Below are 17,868 nucleotides of genomic sequence, written 5' to 3' on the forward strand. Positions count from 1 at the left end.
CAACAGGTAAGGAAACCGTTTTGTCTAAAGTTCTTTATCATCCTAAAAATATACTAAAGAATCTAAATTAAAGTTTTAGCTGATGGAATTGGTAATTGACAATTGTGCTTCTTTATCTTTCTTTTTCTTCAAAGCACAGACTTCTCTGTCCGGCAGCATGGAGGACCAACACAAGATTGGGACCAAATGTCTGAGCTTTCTTTTTTCTAAGTCTGAATCTTTAGAAGGGTGCATTAATTTTGCGGAGAAAAAAAGCAAAGCAGTTTGCAATAGCTGAGAGGTTTCTTTAGGCTGAAGTAGAAGAGAAAGACAGAGAAAAGGGTTTACTTTTTTTCCCAATCTTTATTAACTTGAGTATTTCTTATTTACATTTCGATTGTTAGTCCACTTCCCGGTTTCTGGGCCAACATCCCCCTAACCCCTCCCATTCCCCTTCTATGTGGGTGTTCCCCTCCCCACCCTCCCCCCATTACCACCCTCCCCCCAACAATCACGTTCACTGGGGGCTCAGTCTTGGCAGGACCAAGGGCTTCCCCTTCCACTGGTGCTCTTACTAGGCTGTTCATTGCTACCTATGAGGTCAGAGTCCAGGGTCAGTCCATGTATAGTCTTTAGGTAGTGGCTTAGTCCCTGGAAGCTCTGGTTGGTTTGCTTTTTATTAGGTGTCCAACTAAATTACTCTTCACACAGGAAGCAAACTACAGACTTCCTTGATGAAGCCTGTCCCTCCCACCTGCAAAACTGACACCTCACAGCAGGAGGAAGACCTGGGCTATTTAGACACCTTATTTCAAAAATTAAAAAAGGTAATTTATTGGTAGTAGTACATTTTCCTCAAAGGAACTGTTAAAAAGCACTTAAAGACATTCTTTGGAGGTGAAAGATTACATAGTGTAAAAAGTGACGTAAAAAGGAGGAGTATCATAGAATAAATGAACATCAAATATCTGCTTTCTTTTTATTAATTCATTTTTTAATTACTTTTTTTACAGTCCAGTTGTTGCCTCCTCCAGGGATGCCCTTCCAGAGTTCTTCATCCCATTCCTCCTCCACCCTGTCTTCAAGAGGATGCCACCCCCTCCAGACTTCTCCACTCCCTGGGGCCTCAAGTCTCTAGAGTTAGGTGCATCTTCTCCCACAGAGGCCAGAGCAGGCAGTCCTCTGCAGTGTATGTGTTGTGGGCCCATGGCCTCAGACCAGCTGATGTATGCTGCCTGATTGGCAGCTCAGTGTCTAAGAGATGTCAGGGGTCTGCATGAGTTGAGATTGCTGGCTTTCCCATGGGGTCACTTTCCTCCTCATCTTTTTCCAGTCTTTCCCTAATTTGACCACAGGGTCCCTGGCTTCTGTCCATTGGTTGGGTGTAAGTATCTGTGGCTATCTCAGTCAGCTAGTTGTTGGGCCTCTCAGAGGACAACCATGCTCTGCTCTTGTCTATAAGTACACCATAGCATCAGTAATAGTGTCAGGCCTTGGAGCCTCCCCTTGAGATGTATCCCAAATTGGGCTGGTCACTGGACCATCTTTATAGGTAACCATTCAAAAATAATATTAATCACAGTGTGGATTATATTAGCTCATGACTAAGAGCAGTGGGTGATTCAATGCCATAATGTGGCGGAGAGAAATAGAACATTCTGTTACCAAGTGCCCATGCCCATGAAGTGAATTAGTGCTGCTCAGCTCAGTAATGGACTCGTCAGTTGTACCTTTCAAACATTGAGCACTCAGACATTTTTCAAAAGAAAGCAAAATTGGTAAACCATGTTTTAGGAGAAAATCAAATCTAATAATGCTCAACTAAAATCATGGAAGATAGGAAATTGACAAAGGTAAAAGGAAATCAGAAGATAGCTGAAAATATGGTACATAATAATCTAATTACATAAAAATCACTCCTAGTGGAACTAGTTTAAACACAAAAATTAAAAGGCAGGTATATCAGGGTACAATATTAAAATGAGACAAGTATTGGTTGGCTACAAAAAAACTGATTTTAAATAAAAATATACAGACTAAAAAGCAAAGAAATGAAGGAAAATATATCACACTAGTACTTTTCAAAGACAGCCCACGTAGCTGAATTAACTTCAAACAAAGCAGACTTCTAAGGAAGTAAATTTGTCAGGAATAGAGATGTTGCATAATGACAAAGGATCCGATTGTTCTGGAAGACACTACAATCCTTAATGTGTGCATACCTAACAACAGGATGTCAAAACACCAGAGACAAAAATTGATAGGACTGCATGGAGAAATAGTTGAGGACTATTACAGTTGAAGACTCTAACGCCCTACTATCAGTAATTGGCACCAGGCAGAAAACAACTAAGGACGTATTTCAACAGGAGCACTCCATCAATCAACGGAAACTAATTGACATTTAGAGAATGTATTTTATCCAACAATAGCAGAATAGACATTCTTCTCAGAGTTACATGCGACTTTCACCAGAAAAGGCCATGTGTAAGAACACAAAACAAGCCACAACACGCTTTAAAGACTAGGAAGTCTACAATGTGTGTGATTGGAACACAGTAAAATTAAAAATGAGAATCAATAACACAAAGACACCTGCAAAATTCTGAAATAATTGGGAATCATACATATATTTCTGCATTGCAGGTGATTCAAGGTCAAGGGAGTCTCAATAAATCATTAACCAGGTTGACTAAGGAAAAGGGGAGAAAAAAGAAACACCGTTACTGTCTTAAGTGAAAGGGGCCACATAATATTCCCATTTAAAATGAAATGACATTACTAACTATGAACACAAATTAGATAAAATTCCTTGACATAAAATAATTACCAGAATTTTGACAAAAGGAAGCATTTTATGGCTAGGGTCTACTGAATCAATCATTGATCTTTCCAAATTGAAAGCACAAGGCCAAGTCGTATTTACTAATGAATTTAAGCAAGTATTCAAATAAAAAATGATAACACTCTAGACCACTTTTAGAAAAAAATATAATCAAAGGGATGGCTTCCTAATGTGCTTGGTAGAGTTGGGGTTACAAAAAATAAAAACTATAGAGAGTTGTACATAAGTCCAGATGAAAAAATTTTAACAAATTATAGCAAATTGAAGAGAACAACCCAAACTGGACTCAATATGGGAAAATTAAAAGAAAACTCAGATGCATAGGGAGGTTAACAGGGTGATGTGGGAGGAGCTGGGGTAAATATGATCAATATCACATATGAAATTCTCAAATAATAAACTATTATTTCACAAAGAGAGTCAAGTGCATACACTTGGATATACAGGTGTCAGAATTAAAATTGTCATGGTATTTACTATTTTTTATTGTTTACACTTTTCTTAATTTTGGTGAATGATTATTTTATCTTTTAACTGTCTTTCCTCATTTCATAACTTGGAAGTTATATTTTATATTTTTATATATTTATATCATATTTTGCTCTGTTCCTTTTAGTATGCTTATGTGATCAAGTTATAACGTAAGTTGCTAGTAAACCATCATAGAGTTTCAAAAGAAACACAGAAAGATCAAAAGTGAAGAAAAAAATCTCAGAAACATCTTCTATTTGATGTGTATGTGTGTGTGTGCGTGTGCATACATTAGAGAGAGAGAGAGAGAGAGAGAGAGAGAGAGAGAAATGCATGTACACATGATTTTGTGTGTACACATGGAGGCCAAAGGTCACCTTGACACAATGTCCCCTGAGAGGAGAGACCTCAACAAGAAACTGCCTCCAAAAACAGATTGGGCTTTAGGCAAGCCTGTAGGGCATTTTCTTAGAGATTGATATAGGAGACCTCAGCTCACCGTGAGCCATGCCAACCCAATATGGTGGTTCTGGACTCTATAAGAAATCAGGCTGAGCAAGTCATAAGGAGAAAACTATTAAGCAGCACTCCTCCATGGCCTCTGCATTAGCTCCTGCCTCCAGATTCATTAACCCAATGATATATTCATATATAATCCATAATCAATGCTTGTTGAATCTTAGTGACTGACCTTTGACAGTTTTCAAAGACCCACAACTGCTTCTTGTCAACACCATATCAATGTCTTGTGTTCTATTTTAAGTCTTGAGGTGTTGTTTGCAGACCTATAAACTTAACAACATGTGTTATTCTGTTATGTCTTCATTTAAATGGCTTATGTGATTCACATCCTTTAAATTTAGGGTGAATATGGGACTCTCACCAGGAGAGGGAATGATCTGGGGATAGCATTGAGCACCGTCCATCAATTTTACCTTATAGCTTTTAACACTAGTGTTACTTTTACATTTTTCCTAATGCTAAGAAAACACACTTGCAGAATGTACCATCTGTGCTTTGTGTGATTAGGGTCCAAATGGAATGCATGTCAAATTCTGACTCCATTTATTTGTATGAAAATAAAAAGGAGTTTCCCCCTTCCCTCTGCTTTATGAGGGAATCAATGGGAAGTCATCCACTGCGCAATCTTCTCCTGGAAAGTGATAAATATTTACAGTGGATAATGAGATTTCATGTCAAAAATTGATGGTATTTATTGTGTTTTAATAAAAGCAGATTTGAAAACATTAGTTTTATTAAACAAAAAAACAGAATATTGTTTTAAAAATTGCCATTTTCATCTTTGCTTTTCCTGTGGAGACCTTATATACAAAGGCAGATTTTTAGCTAACTATATTACTATGGAAATCAGCTCCTACTGAATAGAAATGGTACAAAATAATGGAAACACTAATACATCTTTACACATTGTATTATTCATCTATCAATTACTCTCCCTTATGTGGGCTCGCTCCTCCAGGTCTGGCTGTTTAACAGTCATATATTTTCTAATATTTATTCTCAATCTTTTTCCTCCATCTTGATCCTAAGAATTAACTAAGAAGAATATTTAAAAGGTCATGCTGTCCTTTGCTGTGCAGATCTGGGAGATAAGGCTGTTACTGACACATTTTTCTAATTTTTTGAGCAAATGTTAAGGGAACATTTGGTCCTCTGAGAAGCTTGTCACAAACAGGTCAGATATGTTACAGGTGGCAGAAACACAATCACCTTCTTGACCCTTGCTTAGTCCCTCTCACCCACAGAAACAGTGAATTCTAAAGATCATTGCTGCACACAGACTTAAAATAATACAATGCCTGTTGAAGGGCAAAGGAACCTGAGCTTGATAGTTTTAAGCTCATTTTAACCCACCATAGACTCTTCTAGGAGAATATCAACTTGGAATTTTATAGAATGGGTTATCCTATGGGCACCCTTGTTGGAAATTACCTTGGTTGTTAATTCATGTACATGGACTCTGCTCATTGTGGCTTAGCCCTGAACTGTATGAGAGGATATGGAAGGAGGGAGTACATTGACTGCCTTGCATTACCCTCCGTGACGGATGGTAACCAGGACCTGCAAGTCAAACAATCTCTTTCCTCCGATTGGTTGCTTTTGGTCACAGTGTTTCATCTTGTCTTTTCTTGTCTTGTCTTGTTCTGTCCTGTCCTGTCTCATCTCCTCTGTCTCCACTCATTTTGTTTTGTTTTGTTTTAATGGCAGCAGCAATGAAACTAGGACAAGTCCTTACATATTGACCTGGAAGAGGTAATGGGACCTATAGTCATGGATGACAGCAAAGGTAACCAAGGACTTTGTATCAGATGCTTCTCAGTTCATGCTGTAAAGTAAGAGAAATGGTTGATTGGTGATTACAGAGAGCTGAAAAGTACAGGACTGCGTGTAGTCTGTGTCAAAACAAAATGGGATGTCCAGGAAAAAAAGGCAATGAAACAAGCACATTAAAGAAACTAAACTATCAAAAACAATGACTTCATGAAATTCGTAGGCAAATGGATGGAACTAGAAATTACATTCTAAGTGAGGTGAACCAATCACAAAAAAAGCACACATGGTATGTACTCACTGATAAGTGGATATTAGCCCAAAAGTTCAAATTTCCCAAGATACAATCCACACAGCACATGAAGCTCAAGAAGTAGGATGACCAAAGTGCAGATGCTTGAGTCCTTCTTAAAAGGGGGAACAAAAATATTCACAGAAGGGGATATGGAGACAAAGTTTGGAGCAGAGACTGAAGGAATGGCCATTCAGAGTCTGCCCGACCTGGGGATTCAGAATATATATATATCCACCAAACCTAGAAAATATTGATGAAGCCAAGAAGTACATGCTGATAGGAGCCTGATATAGCTATCTCCTGAGAGGCTCAGCCAGAGTGTGACAAATACAGAGTCGATTGCTAGCAGCAAACCATTGAACTGAGAATGGGGTCCCTGTTGGAGGAGTTAGAAAAAGGATTGAAAGAGTTGGAGGGACTTGCAACCCCACAAGAACAACATTACCAACCAACCAGAGCTCCCAGGGACTAAACCACTACCCAAAGAATATACACGGACAGACCCATGGCTCTAGCTTCATATGTAGCAGAGGATGGCCTTGTTGGGTACCAATGGGAGGAGAAGCCCTTGGGCCTACCAAGGCTGGACACCCGCCCCCCCCCGAGTGTAGGGGAATGTCAGGGCTGGGAGGCAGGAAGGAGGGGTAGTTGGGGAGGGGGAACACCCTTATAGAAGAAGGGGAGTGGGATGATATAGGGTGCTTATGGTTGGGAAACTGGGAAATGGAATAACATTTGAAATGTAAATAAAAATATCTAATAAAATTAAAAGAAACTAAACATAAATCTATCATGGCTAACGACGTTGGATAAGAGCACTGGGTGCTCTTTCAAATAACCCAGGTTTGAGTCTTGGTACCCCTATGGTGGTTACAACTGTCTTTAACTTCAGTTCCAAGAGATTCAATGTCCCCTTCTGATTTCTGTGGGTACCAGGCACATAAGTACCCCACAAGAACATTGGCATACATACAATACACACAAAGCTATACATATATTTAGATGTATACTAAATGCAATGAATCGGGCACTAAGTTTGGCCCCCAAACTACACAATGATGCACTAATTCTGTCCTTTTCTCTTATGTGTAATTGTTAGTCTTCTTGCCACCTTTACGCTGATTCTTTTGTTTCTTTTGTTTTTTTTTCCAATGTTGGGAATCAAACCCAGGGCCTCACACATGTTCAGCAGGTGTTGTACTCTGAAACCCATCGCCAGCATCATCCATGATAAATTTGAGAAACCCTTCACATCAATGTCTTTCTGGCTGTTAGGATAAACCTTTCTTGAAGATTTTCTTTCCTGGTAGATAAATACATTCATGTGATTCAAGAATGAAAAGAAAATGTAAAATTACTCACAGTGAAAAGCATTGTACCCAGGGCTGCCTTTTATCTCACCAGTTCCCATCCTGATTCCGAGGCCGTGGCAGAAAACTTGCTACGGGCTTCAACTTTCTCCCAGAGTTCTCATATCTACATATGGGCAGGAGAGTCTATGCACACACATGTGTTCTTGCCTGTCATTGTAAACCATGGTGCCCACAACTTACCATTGGAAAATCACTTGATGCTTAAGTACATAAAAATAAAAACTCATACAAATTAATCTATAATTATTTCTGTCTCCTAATAGGCTTCATACATCTCTACTCAGTTTTTCTCTTTCCTTTCTTAAAACACAGTGTGTCTCTTCATAAGGATGTATTTAAAAGTGTTTGACTCTATCAATAATTATGAATAGTAGTTTTCAAACATTTTTGTCTATGAGCCATAGGTATGTATTATTTTTCACTTTAACAGTATATTTTGTGAGGCAAGTGTCATAAATGAATAGCTGTGTCAAGGGGTAAATATGTTTACAATTCTAACAAGCTACCCATCTGTTAGAATTGTAAAATTTCCCTTAGAAATTCTATTTGAAGTCGTACCGTTCTCACCATTTCCAAACTCACTGCCTTTAAAATGAAAATAACTATGAGTATTTGATTTCTGTTAATACTAGCTAAAAATATTGGGTTTAGTATATATTTTTAATATTTTAATGAGATAATTATTTTTGCATGTATTTTAAGCTACCTATATTTTCTTTCCCATGAAGTATGTGTTCATATAAAAAAGTGTACATTCATTTAAAAGCTTTTGTTTTGTTTTAAACTTTTACTTCATTATAAATTAAGCATTAGAAATATTTACCTAAACAATGAGATTTAAGTAACAGTTTTGTTGTCTTTTATTATTGCTAGTATAATTTCATTTTTCATACTACAAGGTGTTTTACAAATCAATTTATGAACCATTTCTTTTATGGTGTTTAGACTTTGAATCATAGATTTTCCTTTCTCCAAGTGTTCCATGATTCAAAGTAGGTATCCCAGTATTTGCTTAAAAGCTTTTGAGAATTTCTTATATTCATACAACAAAATGCAGTCACACTAAATGTTTATCCCTACAAACTCCCTCTATGGCCAACATGTCTTCTTCCCAATTTAATTTCTTTTTCATATTTTTCACCTAAGTATTTTGTTACTTTTGAGTCGGCATGGTATATAATATGACACATGACTAGAACTTTAAAATTTCTATTTATTTTATTTTTGATATTTAAAATTATGTAATTATAACATAGCATTCCTGTCTACAATCTCTCTCATATACCTCTTGTTCTTTTTCAAATTCATAACCTCTTTTTTTATTAATTGTTGTTACACACATACATGAATAGGCATTTATGTTCATACACACACACACACACACACACACACACACACACACACATACAACCTGCTCAGTCTGTATGTTACTTGTGTATAGGATGGAGACCTCCTCAGGTTTTCCCCATCTATGATAGCATGTCTATTTCTGTTGTTCTTGATTTTCTCATTTTTGAGCAGTCATGCTAGGGAGACTTTATGGGTATAGCTTCCTACATAAATAAGAGACAAGGTCTCATGATAAATTCCTGTTCCTCTGCTTCTTATAGTCTGACAGCTGCAGCTTTAAGGAGTATTTCCCCTGTGCCCCAATGACTTAACATAGTATAATATACATAAAATGAAAATAGACAAGGAGGATATTGGGGACAGAAAGAGTCATATGTGAATATGGGTAGGGAATGGGAAAAGAAAGGGGCTGGCTTAACCATAGCGAAAAATGTATGGAAAAAATAAAGAAACTTGTGATCTTAACACATGCATTAAACACACATGCACGCGTGTGCGTGTGCACACACACACACACACACACACAAATACAAACAAGCAGTTATAGAGAAAAATAAAGCACAGGCCACATGAAAGAACAGGGAAGAATATTCCAGGGGTGATGGGGATTAATGGAAAATAAAGATATATAAAGAAGTCCGTGGAAACAATATAATTTGTAAGATAATTTTAAAATATAGTGCATATTTTTAAAAGAGTTTGAACAGAAGTATCCTCCATGGTTGAATAATTCTGCTCACAAAAGACAGGAGTGGCTAAATGAAAGTCTTAGTACTGGAGCTGGGGTACCTCACCATTTGCTATTTGTCATAGAGGTCTTGCAAACATTTCAAATATCATAAACAATGGGTCACCATGACTAGAGGGTGAGACCTTGTGTGGACAAAACCACTCATTTTAGTTGCAAGATATAGAGAAGTTAACTTAGATTGACCTTGATTGACAAACTGGCTAGCTTATGTCTACAGGAGGTGGTCACTCCAGGTACCATATCCCCAATGCTGTGAGTCTCAGCTAAGGTCACACTCATTGATTCTTGGGAGCCTCCCCAATCCTAGATCTTCAGCATGTCCTTGAGACCCCCCCATCTCATATAGGTCTGTAGATTTTCAATCATTCTCATGGTTATCTGGCCATTTCTCCTTACACAGGATCCTTAAACCCACCCATTCCCCTCCCCATCCTTTCTCAAACCCAGTTTCCTCATTGTATCTGCCTCCTACACGTATTTCATTTCTCCTTCTAACTGAGATAAAAGCATCCTCGCTTAGGTCTTCATTCTTGTTTAGCTTCTTTGGGTTTGCAGAGTGTAGCATGGGTATCCTGTATTTTATGGCTAATATCCACTTATAAAGGACATAACATGGAAGTCATTTTGAGGTCTGGGTTACCTCACTCAGGATGATGTTCTCAAGTTCCATCCATTTGCCTGCAATATTCATGATGTTTTTGTTTTTTAATAGCTGAATAGTATCCCATTGTATAGATGTACCACATTTTCTTTATATATTCTTCAGTTGAGAGACATCTTGGTTGTTCCCAGTTCCTGGCTACTATGAATAAAGATACTATGAACATAATTGAGCAAATGTCCCTGTGGCACAGTAGGGCATCTTCTGCATATGCCCAGGAGACGTACAGCTGGGTCTTGAAGTAGAAGTATTCCTAGTTTTCTGAGAAAATGAAAAATTGATTTCCAGAGTAGTCGTACCAGCTTGCAATCCCGCCAGCGATGGAGGAGTGTTCCCCAGGTTCCACATCCTCTCCAGCATCTGCTATCACGTGAGTTTTTATCTTAGCCATTCTGATTGCTATAAGGTGGAATCTCACAGTTGTTTGATTTGTCTTTCCATGATGACTAAGGATGTTGAACATTGTTTTAAGTATTCAAGATTCCTCTGTTGAGAATTTTCTCTTTAGCTCTGTACCATATATACATATATGTTATATGTATATATATATATATATTTGAATATTTTTAATTTATATTTCAAATGTTATTCACTTTCCCAGTTTCCCAACCATAAGCACCCTATATCATCCCACTCCTCTTCTTCTGTAAGGGTGATCCCCCTCCCCAACCACCCCTCTTCCCACTTCCTTGCCCTGACATTCCCTTACACTGGGGAGTCCAGCCTTGGCAGGACCAAAGGCTTCTCCTCCTATTGGTGCCCAACAATGCCATCCTCTGCAACATATGAAGCTGGAGCCATGGGTCTGTCCATGTGTATTCTTTGGGTAGTGGTTTAGTCCCTGGGAGCTCTGGTTGGTTGGTATTGTTTTTCTTGTGGAGTTGTAAACCCCTTCCGCTCCTTTAGTCCTTTCTCTAATTCATCGAACAGGGACCCTGTTCTCAGTTCAATGGTTTCCTGCTAGCATTTGCCTCTGTGTTTGTCATGCTCTGGCTGAGCCTCTCAGGAGACAGCTATATCAGGGTCTTGTCAGCATGCATTTCTTGGCTTCAACAATATTGTCTAGTTTTGGTGGCTGCGTCTATATGTATGGACTTGATCCTCAGGTGGGGCAGGTTCTGAATGGCCTTTCCTTCAGTCTCTGCTTTAAACTTTGTCTCCATATCCCCTCCTGTGAATATTTTTGTTCCCCCTTTTAAGAAGGACTGAAGCATCTTCTCTTTGGTTGTCCTTCTTCTTGAGCTTCATGTGGTTTGTGAATTGTATCTTGGAAAATTTGAGCTTTTGGGCTAATATCCACTTATCTGTGAGTGTATACCATGTGTGTATTTGTTTTTGTTTTTTGTATTTTGTTTTTTGTTTTTGTTTTTGTGATTGGGTTACCTCACTCAGGATGATATTGTCTAGTTCCATCCATTTGACTATGAATTTCATGAAATCATTGTTTTTGATAGGTGAGTAGTACTCCATTGTGCAGATGTTCCACATTTTCTGTATCCATTCCTCTGTTGAGGACATCTGGTTTCTCTCCGGCTTCTGGCTATTATAAATAAGGCTGCTATGAACATAGTGGAGCATATGTCTTTGTTGTATGTTGGAGTATCATTTGGGTATATGCCCAGGAGTGGTATATCTGAGTCCTAAGGTAGTACAATGTTCAATTTTCTAAGGAACGTCCAGACTAATTTCCAGAGTGGTTGTACCAGCTTGCAGTCCCACCAACAATGGAGGGACTTTCTCCACATCTTCTCCAGCATCTGTACTCACCTAAGTTTTTAATCTTAGCTGTTCTGACTGGTGTGAGGTAAAATCTAGGAGTTGTTTTGATTTGCATTTCCCTGATGACTAAAGACGTTGAACATTTCTTTTGGTGCTTCTCAGCATTCAATATCCCTCAGCTGAGATTTTTTTTGTTTGACTCTGTACTCCATTTTCAGTAGGATTATTTGGTTCTCTGCAGTCTCACTTATTGAGTTCTTTGTATATATTTGTACATATTATCTGCCTTTATATGTTACTTGACCATTTTCCTTTACTGTTTTTAATATTCTTTCTTTGCTTTGTGCATTTGGTGTTTTGGCTCTCACGTGATGGGAGGAGTTTCTTCTCTGGTCCAATCTATTTAGAGTTCTATAGGTTTCTTGTATGTTCACGGGCATATCTTTCTTTAGGTTAGGGAAGTTTTCTTCTATAATTTTCTTGAAGATATTTACTGGCCTTTTAATTTGGGAGTCTTCACTCTCTTCTACACCTATTATCCTTAGCTTTGATCTTCTCATTGTGTCCTGGATTTCCTGGATGTTTTGGATTAGGAGCTTTTTGCATTTTACATTGCCTTTGAAGGTTATGTAAATGTTTTCTATGGTATCTTCTGCCCCTGAGATTCTCCTCTATCTCCTGTATTCTGTTGGTTATGCTTCTGTCTATGACACCTAATCTCTTCCCAGGTTTTCTATCTCCAGAGTTGTTTCCCTTTGTGATTTCTTTATTGTTTTTATTTCAATTTTTAAATCCTGGATGGTTTTGTTGAATTCCTTCACCTGTTTGGTTGTGTTTTCCTGTAATTCTTTAAGGGATTTTTGTGTTTCTTCTTTAAGGGCATCTACTTGTTTACCTGCATTGTCCTTCTTTAAGGACGTTATTTATGTCCTTTCTAAAGTCCTCTATCATCATCATGAGATGTGATTTTAAATCCAAATCTTGCTTTTCCAGTGTGTTGGGATATTCAGTATTTGCTTTGATGGGAGAACTGGGCTCTGATGATGCCAAGTAGTCTTGGTTTCTGTTGCTTAGGTCCCTGTTGTCTCTGGTGTTAGGTGGTGTTGCTGTCTCTGACAGTGGCTTGACCCTCCTGTAAGCCTGTGTGTTGGCACTCCTGTAGACCTGTTTTCTTTCAGCCTGATCTGGGAACAGAGAGCTACTCATGGGTTCGTGTGTCCTGAAGCCTCCAGGTAGGTTGCTTGGAGCAGAAGAGTCGTCTTACCTCTGCTCTCAGGTCTGTCAGCATTCCTGGCGATTAGCTTTGAGTTCTGGGCACGACAGAAGCCAGAAGTGTTCTGTGCCTGACTGCTCCTAGGTTCCTGTGCCCAGAGGGCACAGAGGGCACTAGGCAGGTTCCTCTTGACTCAGGAATGTGGGAAGAAGTAGTTGTCTCCTCTGAGCTCACAGGAATGTCCAGACTTCTGAGAATACAGCTCTCTCCACCCACAGGATTTGGGTACAGAAATCTGTGGGCTGGTTCAGTTCCAGGCGCAGGCCTCTGTACCCCATTTTAAAAATAGGGTTATTTGATTTTGTTGGTGTCTAACTCCTTGAGTTCTTCACAAAGTTTGGATATTGGTCCTTTGTCAGATGTAAGGTTGGTGAAGAACCTTTCCCAATCTATAGGCTACTGTTTTGTCCTATTGAGAGTGTCCTTTGCCTTACAGAAGCTTCTCAACTGCATGAGTTCCCATTTACCAATTGTTGATTTTAGAGCCTGAGTCACTGGTGTTCTGTTCAGGAAGTTGTCTCCTGTACCAGTGAGTTCAAGGCTTTTCCCACTTTCTGGTCTATTAGATTTAGTATCTGGTTTTACACTGAGGTCTTTGGTCCACTTGTATTTGAATTTTGTACAGGGTGATGGATATGTATCTATTTGCTTCCTTCTATATCCAGATATCCAGTTAGATGAGCATAATTTGTTGATAATGCTTTTTTTCCCCATTGTATGGTTTTGCCTTCTTGTCAAATTCAAGTGTATATAGGTATGTGGGTTTATTCAGGGTCTTCAGTTTGATTTCAATAATCTAGTGTCTGCTCCTGTACCAGTGCCACTAAGTTTTTATTACTATTGCTTTGTGGTAGAGCTTGAGGTCAGAGAGAGTGTTACCTCCAGAAGTTCCTTTGTTGTTCAGAATTGTTTTAGCTATCCTGGATTTTTTTTTTTTTTTTTTTTTGGTTTTCCATATGAATCTTAGAATTGCTGTGTCAAGTTCTGTAAACATTTTTTGCTAGAATTTTGATGGGAAATGCATTAAATCTGTAAATAGCTTTTGATAAGATAGCCATTTTCACTATGTTAATCCTATAGATCCATGAGCATAGGACATCTTTCCATCTTCTGATATCTTCCTCAATTTCTTTTTTTAGTGACTTGAAGTTCTTGTCATACAAGTCTTTTATTTGTTTGGTTAAAGTTAAACCAAGATATTTTATATTATTTAAGCCTATTATAAAGGGTATTGTTTCTCTAATTTCTTCCTCAGCCCATTTATCATTTGTATAAAGGAGGGCTATTTTTTTAAGTTAATTTTGTATACAGCCACTTTGCTGAAGGTGTTTTTTTTTTTCCTGCAGTGGTTGTCTGGTAAAGTTTTTGTGGTTTTTCATTTACAGTATCATATTATTTGTAAATAGTGATACTTTGACTTCTTCCTTTCCAATTTGTATCCATGTGATCTCCTTTAGTTGTCTTATTGGTCTAGCTAGGACCTCAAGTACTATATGGAATAGATATGGAGAGAATGGACAGCTTTGTCTTGGCCCTGACTCAGACTGTCTCCTAAAGTGGCGCTCTGATGAATCTAGGATGTTTCTAACTAGAGCTTTGTGCTGTTCTCATGTTTGCTAAAAGACTTTCCCTTTGTGGTGGGTAAAAGTTAATATATTGGCTTGTATCTTTTCAAAGTGACAAGTACACATAATTCAGAATGTTCAGCTGTGGATAAATTATCCAAACTAACAGCCCCATCCAAGGCTCAGGGAACATCTCAGAAGAGTGTGTGAAAAGAATATACAAACTGATTTGTAAATTAGGAGAAGAGCTATGAAATCCAAACTTTTGGACATGATAGGTGTCTGAACGTATCAACTTATCACACTTGTGCTGGCTTAACCAAGATCTACATAAGAACAGTACTGTCAAAATTCTAGAGTGGGTAGAGGAAGGGATCATAAGTTCCCACCAATAATGGAGGAGCTATTGTAGTGGATGGTACTGAGAAAGGGAGAGTCTCTCTTCTCTGCAAATGTAACTCCTAATAGGTTGTTCCAGTCCCAATGGCTGTCCCTACATCTGTGCACACTTGGGCAACTTTAATTGAACTTCGGTCCATTGATATCAATAATTATTAAATGAGGACATAAAGTTGGGGAAGAGACAGGTGGTAAGCACTAGGGACATTTTGAGAGAAATAATGGGGTATAATCAAAATACATTATCTAGTTTTATGAAAATTTCAACTAAATAAATAAATAAATATTTTCCTACAAGTAAATGAAAGGAGGCACTTTAGACAGTCTCCATGAGTGGCTTCCAGCTGTTCTTCTACATATTTCACAGCTATCACCGAATTGAACTATTTTCTTTTACTTAATTGGGCCTCTCAGTTTCAGTATCTCACAGTGAAGCCAAGGGATACAACTTAATACAATGCAAGTGACATCACACATAGTTCACAGCAGACCAAAAATCATGTCAAAACCTAGGTTTCCACGGTGGAACTGAAACATAGATACAGAAAGGACAGCACACTTCTAAGCCAAGGGACTACAGTTAGGAAGGATAACATTTTGTGCCACCTCTAGTGAGAAAGCAAGGAAGACAAGCACAAATCACTGATGCTGAGTTCACTGAGATGCTTTGTGCCTACTGCATTCTCTCAGCATTGTTTGAAAAGTGTGCGCTGACCAATAGTTTTTGTGGCTCATTTTACTCTACAACATGACTACATTAAAATTATCGGGGTCTTCCTTCCTTCCTTTCTTCCTTCCTTTCTTCCTTCCTTTCTTCCTTCCTTTCTTCCTTCCTTTCTTCCTTCCTTTCTTCCTTCCTTCCTTCTTTTCTTCCTTCCATTCCTTTGTTTAATGGTTATTTGTTTATTCGCAATTTTGAACTGTTATAAATAAAGTTGACAAGAGTACCTCTTCAGTCTTCAGTAAAATGACTATTCCTTTCTCTTCGGTAGATTTCTGTGACTGGAGCTGGTAGGTAGTAAGAGCTAAAGGACTAAAAACTGTGCTGCAATTTCGTGTCTTGTAGACATGACAGGGAAGGTACGCATTTGAGATCTCAATCGTATGGCTGCTGAAACAAGACTTGAACAATGAGAACACCAGTTGTCATGCAAAAATAGATAGGTGACGTTGCATAGGACCCCACTCCTAGATGGAACATTACAGGCAAGTAAAAACTGCTAGAGAAGGAGAATCAGTCTTCCCAGAGATGAGAATCCTAAATGTCTATCAAGTCTCAAATAGTCAGCTCTAAAAATACAAACACGAGCAACACTAAATGCACTCACTGAGTTACATTTATCCATTCATTTGCAGCTATATACAACAATAATAAATAAAAAATAAGATGCCATGAATTTGAAATGTAACAGGGTGACATGGGAGGGATTGGAGGGAGAGGAGGAGAGTTAAATTATGTTTCTATTAAATAAAATTAAAGAAAGAAATATTTCCACAACTATACCCACAGACCAGTCTGATAGATACAGTTTTGCAATTGAAGATCCCTCTTTCCAAGGGACTCTAGGTTGTGTTAAGCTGAAAATAAGAACCATAACAAAAGCTGAGGGTCAGAAAGTCCTGGGGAGGGTTACAGGATGGGCCTGTATTCAGAGGACTAAAGAGCTAAAGTCAGCTGTGTGATTCTGACTCCAGGCTTAAGAGGAATCAGGCAAGTGCAAGTTTCCTCTTTGGTCTGCTTCTTGTCCTATGAAATCCAAGCTTACTGGACAATGTTAGCTACATTCAGGGTGGGATTTTCCACCTTAGTGCACTGACCCACAAGCCTATCACCTCTAGAAACATTCTCATAAATATATCCTGAAGCATGTTCTGCAAACTTTCTAGGAAGCTGTCAATAAGGCTAGTTGACAGTCAACATAACGCAGCAGAACTATATTTTCTTAAACTTCTAGTCCAGAGTAAAATGGGAATGATAAGGGAAAACACCCTTCTCTTGTCCCTTGTCTTAGAAAGATGAATAAACTATGTAGGTGAAAATGTGGACCCCCTTCATAAAATTTAGTGTAATTCCTGTACAATGACCAAGCTATTCTGTGTTATTCACAAGCAAGAACATGTTTTCTACCAATCTATCACTTTTGTGCAATCAGAACTGAAGACTGAACCCTCTTTCTAATCTGGTCAACAAAGGCAAAGCCCCAACATGCAAGAATTATAGAGTGTGTTTTCTTAAACAAATAAATAACAAGGATTTTTAAAGAAATATCATTTTGAAGAACTAACTCAAAGGAGATTCTAAGGCACTATTCTCAAAAGAGGTTTCCACATTATTCAATTTGATAAAACAGCATTCTCTAGATGTACATAACTCTTAAACAAGTATATTCTGCCTATTGTGTATTACAGCGGATAGATAATTATGTTGAATTCCAATGGCTGAAGCCCTAAGATCAAGAATTGATAAATGGGACCTCATGAAACTGGAAAGCTTCTGTAAAGCAAAGGACAAAGTCGATAAGACAAACAGCATCCTACAGACTGGGAAAAAAGAATCTTCACTAACCCATATCCAAAATATCCAAAATATATAAAGAACTCAAGAAGCTTATCGCCCAAAACCCAAACAACCCAATCAAAAAATGGGGTACAGAACTAAACCGAGAATTCACAATAGAGGATTCTCGAATGGCTAGAAGCACCCAAAGAAATGTTCAAAGTCCTTAATGATCAGAGAAACACAACCCCGAGATTCTACCTTACACCAGTCGGAATGGCGATTGCAAACTGGTACAACTACTCTGGAACTCAATTTGGAGGTTCCTCAGAAAATTGGAAATAGACTTACCTAAAGACTCAGAAATGCCACTCTTGGGAATATACCCAAAAGATGTC

At 38.3% G+C, this 17,868-nt stretch overlaps 1 long non-coding RNA gene across 1 annotated transcript in view; it reads left to right on the forward strand.

Moving 5' to 3' along the window:
• Window positions 1-3,302, forward strand: part of LOC148003306 (uncharacterized) — an 84,534-nt gene extending 81,232 nt beyond the window's left edge. The window contains exons 3-4 of the long non-coding RNA XR_015628971.1: window positions 691-806; window positions 993-3,302. This is a non-coding gene — a long non-coding RNA (uncharacterized LOC148003306). The remainder of the gene's footprint in view (window positions 1-690; window positions 807-992) is intronic.
• The last annotated feature ends 14,566 nt before the right edge of the window (window positions 3,303-17,868 follow it).

This window comes from Rattus norvegicus, chromosome 9, assembly GCF_021556685.1.
Source record: "Rattus norvegicus strain SHRSP/BbbUtx chromosome 9, alternate assembly SHRSP_T2T, whole genome shotgun sequence".
NCBI classification, from domain to species: domain Eukaryota; kingdom Metazoa; phylum Chordata; class Mammalia; order Rodentia; family Muridae; genus Rattus; species Rattus norvegicus.